Consider the following 11,377-nt stretch of genomic DNA (forward strand, 5'->3'; position numbering starts at 1 on the left):
CCTCCCCCTCTCTGTCACCCACAGACACAACACATCCCGCCATCCGTGAACTCCCACTGCATTCCTGGGAAAGGCTGAAAAATCAAGTCGAGCGACGGAATAAGTGGTCAGTGGTTGGTCAGAGACAGGTTTCCTGGAAGAGCAGCGCGTAAATGGGAGAGGTGGCCTACATGTGTCAAACGAGTGCCTTGTTGTGTCTGTGTATGTGTCTTCACGCACGACCCGCGGCGTGTTTTCCCTGACTCACTCATTATTTGCAGCACAGTTTACAGAAACCCATTTGTATTCTAGGTGCCACGCTAAAAGAAAGAAAGAAAGAAAGAAAAAAACAGAAAAAAGCCAGTCTGACTTCTCAGCCCTCACAACAACAGAAAAATACAGTAGAGCTTTTTGCAGAGCAGCATCAGCTCTGTTTTACAGACGGTAGCCCGTAGGGGCCACTGCCTGACTACATTCAGTCTGAGAACAGATGACTGAGTGAGACCCCCCAAGACTATCACTTAATTAGTTACTCCCAGGAGGATTCACACATCTTATCAACAGCAACCTTATGGCCCGTCTTGTTCAAATATAACTACGTGTCCAATGTCTTTATCTGAGTAATGATTAAAACCTTGATTTTCTGCAGGAGCTCTTTTTGCTTGAAACACCTGTCAGTCCCCAGGGTAACTCGGCTCAAAACTCACCGTTGTGAAGTATTACAAAATGATACATGTGCTGCACACTTGACCCTTCACGGAAAGGTTCAATCCAACCGAAACAGCCTCATTAACAAGATGTATTTGCATGCTGGGTCAAGGCATGAATCCTGGGTATTTACTGCACATCTACCTGACTGAAAACTAGCAAGAAATGAGAGAGTCACATATACACCAGGCATGGGATGATAGGAAAATGTCATGTCACAATCATCCTGTCTCATAATTGCGATTAATATTGTCCTGACAATCATCAAAATTCTTCCTTCTTGTAACTTTAAAGGGGCACTATGTTGATTTTGGGGGAAGAAATGAAAGATATTTGCTGTTTTCAGAGGAAAATAAGGTCCCCAGAACACTGTTTGAACATAGAGAGGTGGCAGGGTCCGCCACATGTAAACAAGGTAAAACAGTATGAAATGGTGTTGTCCTTTAAAAAAGGTCCCATATTATACTGTTTTTCATCAATTTCACACAGCTGTCAGAGGTCCAACAACACTGTATTTGAAATGTATTGCCCCAAACCCATCCTGGTCCTGAACTTCAGCTGTCTGAAAGTCGCTCAGGTGAGCTCCACTGACAGCAGGCTGTCTGTGTGCCTGCACCTTTAATGCTAATGAGCTCCGTCCTGCTACGCGCGCCTCTCAGGGAGAGGATGCCGCTGACGCTAGCGGTAGCATGCGCTAATGTTTAGGTGGATGTATAATGTTTACGGTGGATGTATCGCTATGGCTCGCCGAGATGCTGTCGTTCAACCACACCAGTTTGACCCAGAATCGGACCCAGAAGGAGAGGCTCAGAAAAATACAGACTCTGCGGCTGCAGCAGGACTCCCCAACACAACCACCCGGCTCCCATCCCCCACTGACCTGCAACAGGTAACATCTCCAACACAGTCTCCAAACTCTTGGACACTGTTCGCATAGTCTCTGTCTCCAGTCTGCACATGTTTCCAGACTTTTTACTGTGACAACCAAGCTCCCTCGTAATATTATTAACATTAAACTCGCTTCAAACGCCGTTGCATAGCGACCGAAGCGGAGCTAACTACTTAGCCAATTTCAAGCTGACGTCACCACACTCGTGGGCAACTGTAAATACTATCAACACGTGGCGACACTTACCTGTGGCTCGGGTGCAGCTGCTGGGTCCCGTGTGGTTGGGACTGATCCTTTTACGAGGGTCAGTGTCGAGGCAAAGCCAGCTTTGTACTGACCCTCCTTACTGAAGCAGGCCGATGTGAAGTGGTTAGCACACACAAACAGACTCACAGGAACCCTAGCCGACATGTTGTCCTTAAAAATAAACACAACCACTGTCTCTTCTGTTCTTCTGTAGCTGGGATAGAAAATAGGCACTTACGTTGATTTTTACAACCAACAAAAACACCGCGAAACACTGCTATCTTACCGCTGGACACACCGACCTTCACCTCGGGGATGAACGCCCCCCTCTCGGATATCTCCGGGGAGAGGGGGGCGTGTTTTCGGCCTATGAAAATCACTCCTTTCGTTACGTCACGACAGGATCTGAATCTGAACAGCCTGTAGGAGCCCCGTTTTACCAGCGGGTGGGCTGCAGAGACCAGGCAGGACTCGTTTGCTTTCCTCATTCTGGGAGTTGGTAGGCTCAGGGAGGACCAGTTTATATATGTGGAGACCAGAGAAAATGTGTTTTTCATAATATGGGACCTTTTAAGGTCAGTTTTTGTATTCAGTCACAAAAACAAAGAGAGTTTGTTAATTTAATTTGTTTAGGCATAAACAATCAGTCAGTGAAGATCTTTGTCTTCTGAGTAAAACAACTACATAATGCCCCTTTAAAATAAAACTAAAATTGCACTACAACATACTGGAATCAATTTAACCGGACATTTCGTTAGGAAACAAACATTTTTGTTCCATCACAGATAGGACACACACTTTTTTTTTCATGAAAAACGATCAAATAATCTTAAATAAGTGATCATAAATAATAAGGTGTTCCTGCATAAATGAAGGATAAATAAATGGTGGTAACCTCATCTTCCTGTTTTGGTTGTTTGTAGTATTCACACACATCTGATTTTTGAGGATATTTACAATTTTTCACAATATTTACCATGATACATTTATTGTGAGTGTGTTTATCGCACACCATGATAAAAGTCTTTTTCTTTGTCACATCCTTAATATACACAAATCAGTATTTAGAATCTTTTTGTTATAATTCATAATTCATTATAATTTCACAGAGTCCAAACTGACAGCTTCAAGTTGTTTCATTTGTCCAACCAACAGTCCAAAGCCCAAAGATCCTGCATTTGCTGTCATAAATGACCACTGGTGGACGCCACCCCTAGTATTTAAAAAAACACTGTGAAAGTGCCCTCTTCGATGCCCATATGATAGGTAAGACATGATAAAGAGCCCTCTAGGGTGCCCTTGTAGTGCCCTTTTTTACTTGCTGGTTCCCCACTGCATACAGCTGGTGCCCTTTTTATTTCTTCAGCCCCTGGCTCTCAAACATCCTGAGTCCACCACTGCAAATGACAAAGAAAAACAGCAAATTGTTACATTTAAGTTGCTGAAAAATGACTGAAACATTTATCAAAGTAGTTGTCAACTAATGTTTTTTCTATTGTATTCTAATCCATGGGTGCCCAGACTTTTTCCCTTGGAGGGCCAAAACTTCAACTCAGTGATGGACCGTGGGCCAAAAGATATAAAATGACTATATGGAAGCCCTGGTGGTGATCCATCTTCTAAATCTGACCTAAATTGTTCTCTCTGTGTTTATGACCTAAAAAAAGGATGATCTTTCCAAGTTCCTTAATTTATTCTTCACTTGCCTCTCAGGGCTTCTGTAGTACAACGATCCCCAGCTCCCTTAAATGATTATCAGATTATGAAAAAAAAGAAAAAAATCCTACATATTTAAAGAGCATTTTTACCTCGCAAAAAAAGAAAACAGCATAAACAGTAATTCATATTATTATTATTTTTACATTTTGCCCAGGCCAACTTTGGGCTACGGGCCCCACTTTGAGCAGCCCTGGTCTAATCAATAAATAGAGTAATTAACTGCAGCAGAGGTAAAGATTAGACAGTGAACATCATCTCATATAATGTAAAGAACAACGGGGCACTGCATCAACTGATGAGGTAAACTCACCCAGCATCCTACGCTGATTTCCCTTATTAAATCTTCATTAACACAGAGGGAGATGTGGACATAAAGAGAAGCAGACCAATTAGAGACAGACTTTAAATGTTTCAGACAGCTAAAGTGTGGTTCGTGAAAATAAGGGCCGCAGCTCAACATCAAGAAGATGTCCTAAATATATCAAGTGTATATGCTCATTAATGCACGGGCATATCCCAGGCCTGATCTCCTCTGAGAATGATTCTGGGCAGCAAACAGCAAGCCTGCTCTCTGGTAGCATTTATTAAGTAAATTTAGCATCAAGCTAAGGCTTCATGACATTCAACCTCCGTAACTAACACTCCATCTAAAGAGCAGTGCGTTAGTCAGCGCCTGTCAGCTACACTCCTCTCATTATTTTCCTAATCCAACAGAATCTACAGGCTCGGAAAATTCAGTCATAATATCTATGATCTCTATCATTAGACTAAAAAACATAGAATCTGAGCGCAGTGCTAAGTCACTGTCTCTGGCTGTGAGACTGTGCAGTCGGCGCCATCGACTAGGATCATGCGGGGGTTAGTTATCTCTAAAAGGTGGCAGGTGTTTGATATGCAGATGATGGCGAGGCTGCAATCACAACAAAACCTGTGGCAAGCGGGGGTTTGTCAAACTCCTGGTAACACGCGCAAAGTGCATAATTACTGTGTCAGCTGAAGCATTTAGCAGGCAAACACATGAGGGCAGAGTGAGGTTACACTGTTAACTTTTCTCCCTGACTGAATACAGAAATGAGGAGGGCATCTTTTCATTACATTCTCTGTTAATCGCCTCAAATGTTCACCGCTCTTCTCTCATCATTTTAAATTCTGCATTTCATCAAGTTTCATGTGTGGGCTGCTTTTCCAACTTCACTCTTAACAAAACTTGGTTTCTCTCTCTGACTTTGTTTCCTCTTTGAGTCATGCCTCCTCCACAAACAGACATGTTTTGTTGTCGGATTAGGAATCTGTTAATGACACCAAACAATCCCTTCTGGTTCTCTGAAGGCCTGTCTTTCTCCCAGTGAATGTCTGCCAAAGACACTGGGTGATACAAAGACGCAGTGATAACAACTTTTGCCTCACTGCAAGATGGTTTTGGGCTCAAAGCGTAGGCCGGCTGAGACTATGGAGTTTGTAGAGTCTGTCTGTCATGAACTGGCAGTGTCCAATGTTAGCAGTGATCGTCTCCAGCCCTCCGCGACCCTGAAAAGGATAAGCTGTTTTAGATAATGGATGGCTGGATAATGGAATTTGACTTTATCAAGTTGCATGTGTGGGCTGCATTTCCCTCTTCACTCGAACACGACATCAAAATTCATTGCATTTCTGACTTTATTTCCTCTTCAAATTCTTCCAGAAACAGATGTGTTAGGAATCTGTTAATGACACCCAACAATCCCCTGTGGTTTTTCTCCCACTGCATGTTTGTCCAAGACAACGGGACAGCACGGTGAAGCAGTGGTTTGCACCGTCGCCTCACAGGAAGAAGGCTCTGCGTTCAAGCCATCTGAGCTGGCTGAGGCCTTACTGTGTGGAGTTTATATGTTCTCCTTGTGACTCTGTGGGTTTCCTCCGGGTGCTGTGGCTTCCTCCCACAGTCCATGGATCAGGTTAATTGCCTGAAGGTGTGAATGTGAGCGTGAATAATTGTCTGCCTCTTTGTGTCAACCGTGTGATGAACTGGCGACCTGTCCTGGGTATAACTCGCCTCTCGCGCAATGTTAGCAGGGATTGGTTCTGGAAAACTCCAACAAGAGTGCATCAGGACTGATTCTTTTCTGAAACCATTGCTCCGATGATCAGAGTTGGTCAGGTCTGGCTGAGAGAATCAGGTGCCCAGACAGACCGTCTGGAGGAATAAACACCCAGAGTCACATCGGATTCTCCAGAGTCATTTAATCGCTGAAGGGAATAGCTAATGGGAAGCTCAGGGATTACTTTTTAACTTTTGGGGTTAAAAGGTGGATTTCTACACTCCTGTCTATCAACCTGACTGCAGCAGCAATCCGCAAAGGCGACCTCCAATTGTCGGTAGTTTGTGTCCAGTGACGTGTACTGCCGACTGGAGCTGGAGAGGAAATGTTACTTTACTTCATGGACATTGCACAACAGAGAGGGGAAGGGGAAAAAGACGATAGAGAATCGGAGTCTCAGGTGAGTGCTGAGTTTAGTGATTGACCTTTTTTGCTAGCTTACCAGCTCATGTACAGTAAACTGGCTGTTTCGGGCAAATAAACATAAATTATCTTGCGTTCAAACTAGCTTCGCTGGTGATGAACACCATTAAATGACCACCATTGATGATGAAAATCTGTCTCATGTGATTCGGGGCACATATGTTCATGGCAGAGGTAAAGTTAGAGTTTAATTCAGGTTACGTTTAGTCTGCATTCAGTAGTTTCCTTTCTGGAAATGATAATGACAGGTTGCCAAATGAAACGACCGTTACCTTGAGTAAACTTGTGATGTCTCTGGGTTTGAACATTGTTGGAAACATTTGGAATCATGTAAGTACACTACTCAATTCGATATATAACATGGGTCGAGGCATTTTCTGACATTTTAATGCATAATTCTTACATATTATATCTTTAATGACACAAGGCCTGACTTCTCCCAGTTCCTGTCTTTGTCCAAGATGTGCATGTTTGCCCGGGATAAAAACATGCATTTTTCAGCCAGTACTACACTGTGTGCTTAACTATGCATCACAACCCCCCCCTCCTTCCTTGCCCACATGCCTTCCCCAACTCTTTGTACAGAAACATCTTGGTCGCTGACCTGGTTTCAAAGACAAGGAACACTTATAGTTCGTGAAGTCTCTCATCTTCCAACCACTTCTCACACCACTCTCTGCGATGGAGCCAGAACAAGTATATATATCATTTATTAAATCTGACATTGCACTTGGGTCCTAATGTGAGATGTGTTGTCTACTCCAGCACGCCATGGTCCATTAGGCCTTCACTCTAGCTCACGAAAAACATCGGGCGGATGATACAAAACAACACCAGTACTGAGAGATGTGCTACAGCAACCACCTCTATTAACAAACTACCTGCTGGAAGTAGTCTTGTTGCTGGGACAATTCTTTCATGTGACATTTTCCTGAGCACTAACAGAGGTGTTTACATCCCAGTTGTGTTTGATGTGAGGCAAACAGTCCCCGGCACACAGGACTTGGTTCCAATTCAATCAGCTAATGGAAAGGGAACTCTTCATCCCCTAGCCTCCTGTCATCCACCACCTCCGTTTTCCTGCAGCGCCACATTCACCGCGGTAGACTCTGTACCAAATGCTATAATGGTTTAGCCATTAGGGCCACATTTATAGCCTGCTAGCAGGTCTCAGGCATTATATTCTGCCACAGCTATTCACGCTAACTTATTAAACTGAATGCCAGAGAGGGAGAAAGCAGAGTGAGCTCAAGCAAGTGAGAGAGAGAAAGGAGTAGGAACAGATAGTAGGAGGGGAGGTCGGCCTCAGGCGAATCAAGACTTTTGTGTTAGTGAAGCATACATTTTTTTCTCTTCCATGGAAATGGGTTATGCTTAATAAAGCGAGGGCTCTGTACTAATGTCTCTAGCAGGGAAATTCACGTTTAACAACGCAGTTATGCCTTCACTTGCTAAGTATTCTGTTGGTGCCTTTAAATTAACACTAGTAGTACAATTTCACTGTAACAAATTTAATCCTTGGCTTGAGCTCCTGCAATCCCCTGCTGATTTGACTGGGTAACAATGGGAATTCATGTCTCTCTCACTGATCCACACGCTACTTAAGAAAAAGGCTTCCCGATTCTTCTTCTTGGAGTCTCTAAAGTCATTTTGTCATCTTATTGTGTGTTAGCAATTAAATCAATTGGATTTCATACACACTTCCCATTTTCATCCTCATTCCTCCAGGAATTTTGCCAATGTTTTGTATTATTAATGTACTTCTATTAGTTTAATAAAACTACAGAGAATTTGGATATTAAGAATGGTATCAATATACCAAGGCTGCATAATGGAAAATCAGACATTTGTTACAGTAGTCAGAGAATAAAAAGAGTGCCTTAAAGGAAAAGTTCACCCAAAAATGAAAGTTCAGCCATTATCTACTCACCCCAATACGGATGGAGAGTTGGGTGAAGTTATGTAGTCGACATAACAGCTATGCAGCATTATCCCAAACAACTGGAGAAGATGGGGACTTGTTTTAAAACTTAAAAACACAACTTAATTAAAAAAACATAAAACAGCTCCATATAGCTCGTCCGGCATAATCAAATTCTCCGGAAAGCCCCAAGATCAATTTGGCTCTTCTGGCTTCTGGAGACTTGGATTACACAAGACAAGCTGCACGAGCAATTTTATGTTTTCTTTAAAGGTGTTTTTTTGTGTGTGTGTTTTAAACACACACAGTCTTCATTTACTTCAGTTGTGTAGGAGACTGTAATGGTTGGAAATTAATTACAAAACTTTCAGTTTTGGGTGAACTTATCTTTTAAGATTGTTTAATTTCTTGATCCTGAAGTTTCAAAAGAAACCAAATATGTTAGGTTGAATTTGGCATAAAAAAGACATAAAAAAACCTGATTTTAACCATCTTAAAGGGTAAAAAGAGGAAATTGTGTGTTGAGTTGTTAAGGAAAGTATAAAACAGTGTAATAAATCCAAAGTGTGGTCTACAGTATGTGGCGTGTGGATTATATGCCTAAGTGTTTCAATTCAAGTCTGCCATCCAGAGCGTGCATCTCACAGCCCCACACTGTTTCACCCCATCCACTTTCCCCTGTGGTCCTATAAACCACATCCTGTATTACATGGCACACTGATTCAGACATTCAAATAGCCCTTCTAAAGCGGAAAGGGGAAAGAGATTCATTGGCTTTTTGGGATGAGTCAGCTTGGTGGCAACCAGTGAATGGGGAAGAAATCCATGCCCCGGTCTCAGATTGCTGGTGGATCGTGGGTCTCCCTGTGATACTTATTATCCCAGCTGTGTGTAACGGTGCCCCTGTGGGTGCTGGCATTTTCCACCGAGTTAGAACAAGAGCTCTCTTCTCCTCCCATAGGGGACCTGTAGAGACTCTCTTACTCGCTTTCTCCAAAGGCTGACGATGCTTGAGCAGCTCCAGGGAGGTGCTGAGCACTGAGACTGTGTCGCCGTGGTTGGTTGCCTCTTAATGACTCTGCTGCTTTAGACATGCAAATAGAGTTGAAGTGGAGAGAGCGCCCGGAGGGACAATTTGGCATGTGAATCAAATGTAATGTACTGGATTTGCAGTGAAATATGTGAACCTACTGGCAACCTACTGAAGAACCACTGGCAGCTACAGGGCTGGTTTAGGTGTGACGAGAGAAGCAACTGTACGTTTGAAAACGACGATGGCGGCTCTTAAAGATGTTAGCATAGATGCTGCTATAGCGTTAGTTATACCCTCTGAACTGGAGAGTATTTCTTTATTGAAAGAAGCGCAAAGAATGGCATTCAAGGCTTTTCTCAATGGATTAACCAACGGGCTCCGCTTGTGGCGAGGCTCTTCTGCTGTTGATCCGATTGGTTGAAGTTAGCCTCTGATTGACAAATGGTTCGTCAAATGACCTACTAGTTTTTCCTAGATTTTTGATCTGATTTTGATAGCCCATCAGTTTATAATTCTCTGTGGACCATGAATAGTTACGTAAAATATCATGACAGTTTGTGAGTAACTGTTGTCTTTGTTCTGAAGCTAAAAGTTGGACAGAGTTTTACCACCATCCTTAAGTTAAGGTGTTACTGACAGAATTCAGAGCGCTGGTTGTCACTCATTTGTTGTGCAAATGACATTAGAATAAAAAGTACTACATTAGCCCTTGTTCTCTCCAACATGTAGCTCTTTTGCTTTTGTTCCTCTCCTTTGAGAACACTTAGTCTCACAAGAATATGAGATTTCGTTTATCTTTCATTCCATTTCCAGTTTGAAAAGCATTTGCCCGGTTCTCATGAAAACAGCAGTCCAGATGTGTGTACGTTCATCTCGGTTTAATCTTTTAGCACCGCGAGCATCCAGATGAAGACAGCATTATGCTGAATTGCGCAACGCCACGTGCAATTAACTCATTACAAATTAGACCAAAGGCAATCATTATAAAAATTAACTTCCAGGACTTGAATTGCTCCTCTCAACATACAAGAACGCCGAAAAATGTTATCATTGTGAAATATTTTGCAGAGCCGATGTGAAGAAAACCTCCGTCTGACTCACTGTATTATCACTAAATGACACAAACAGCCCTGTTTCACTTAGTACATTTTCCTCCATGATCCCTAAATTACATGCAGGCAGTGTGGGTGTAGAAATCATTCTAATCACTTCTGACAATCATTTAAATGAATTTGCATAGGTGACACCCGTATCCACTTCCTGTACAGTCCCCGCTGCTCAGGGATAACTTATAATGATTACCAGTATTGACTGCTGTAAGTTGGCTTTACACAGTGACATGCTCTGTTACAGCATTAACTTCCTCAGGTTTCACAACACACTCACACGGCACTAGGGAGTAATGCCTCCCAACATTTGGCAGCCAATTACATTGATTGTCACAACATACAAAGGCTGTCAAAGGTTGTCAGTCATAAGCATAATGTATTCAACAGCAATTACACAAACCCCCTGGGGATGTGAACTGCCAAATTGTGGCCTTTCCTGTTTCAGACAGAATTCTCATGGTTGTTGTCACATAACTTTCATTGCTAGGCTGTGATTAAAGGTCATTTTGCTCTTTTTTTATTTCATTTATTTATTAACCACCACTGCTACAAACCACCAGTATTAGTGCCTCCAAATGGCTACTTTGGCAAGGCCCTTTGAATGATGATGATGAATTATTCACTCTAAGGTTCTGAGTACTTACTGCCCATTAATGGGTCAAATTTAATTAATGACAGTCGATTTTGAAAAGCACAAATCTGTTAAGAATTTTTCAAAAAGAGACCCAAGCGCAGGACACACAGAGGCAGGGAGGTGAAAGAAGAAAAATTTGCTTTAATCATAAGCTTATGTCTAAAGTCCAAAATCGAAACGCAAGCAACAAAAGGGAGGCAAAGGAAAGTCCAAGGAAAAGACTAACGAGAAATACAAAACTGAGGACAAATCAGACAACAAAGCCGGGACACAGAGGACAACTCAGGACTTTGGAGCAGGCACAGAAACACAGGAGATGCAAGGTAGAATTTTGGAGCAACATGGACGCCAAAAAGAGCAAATCTAGGTCACTACGTGGACAGCAACTAACCTAAAAAATTACATGTGCCCCAAAACTTTGTATGCAGTACTCGACTGATAAAAAGTTCTTACCATCAAGCCAATGTTTACTTTTGTATGAACTCTGCAACTGATGTAAGAACATTTTCTCTGACTATCTGAGTTGTTGTTTGACTTGAGGGGGAGTTCACCTGAATTTTCTCAGTCGGAAAATCTTTTTCAGCACAGTAATGATAAGCTGATGTCCAAAATCCAAGCAACAAAAGACAGGAAAGGGA

The sequence above is a fragment of the Pagrus major genome, chromosome 9, assembly GCF_040436345.1.
Source record: "Pagrus major chromosome 9, Pma_NU_1.0".
In the NCBI taxonomy this organism is placed as follows: domain Eukaryota; kingdom Metazoa; phylum Chordata; class Actinopteri; order Spariformes; family Sparidae; genus Pagrus; species Pagrus major.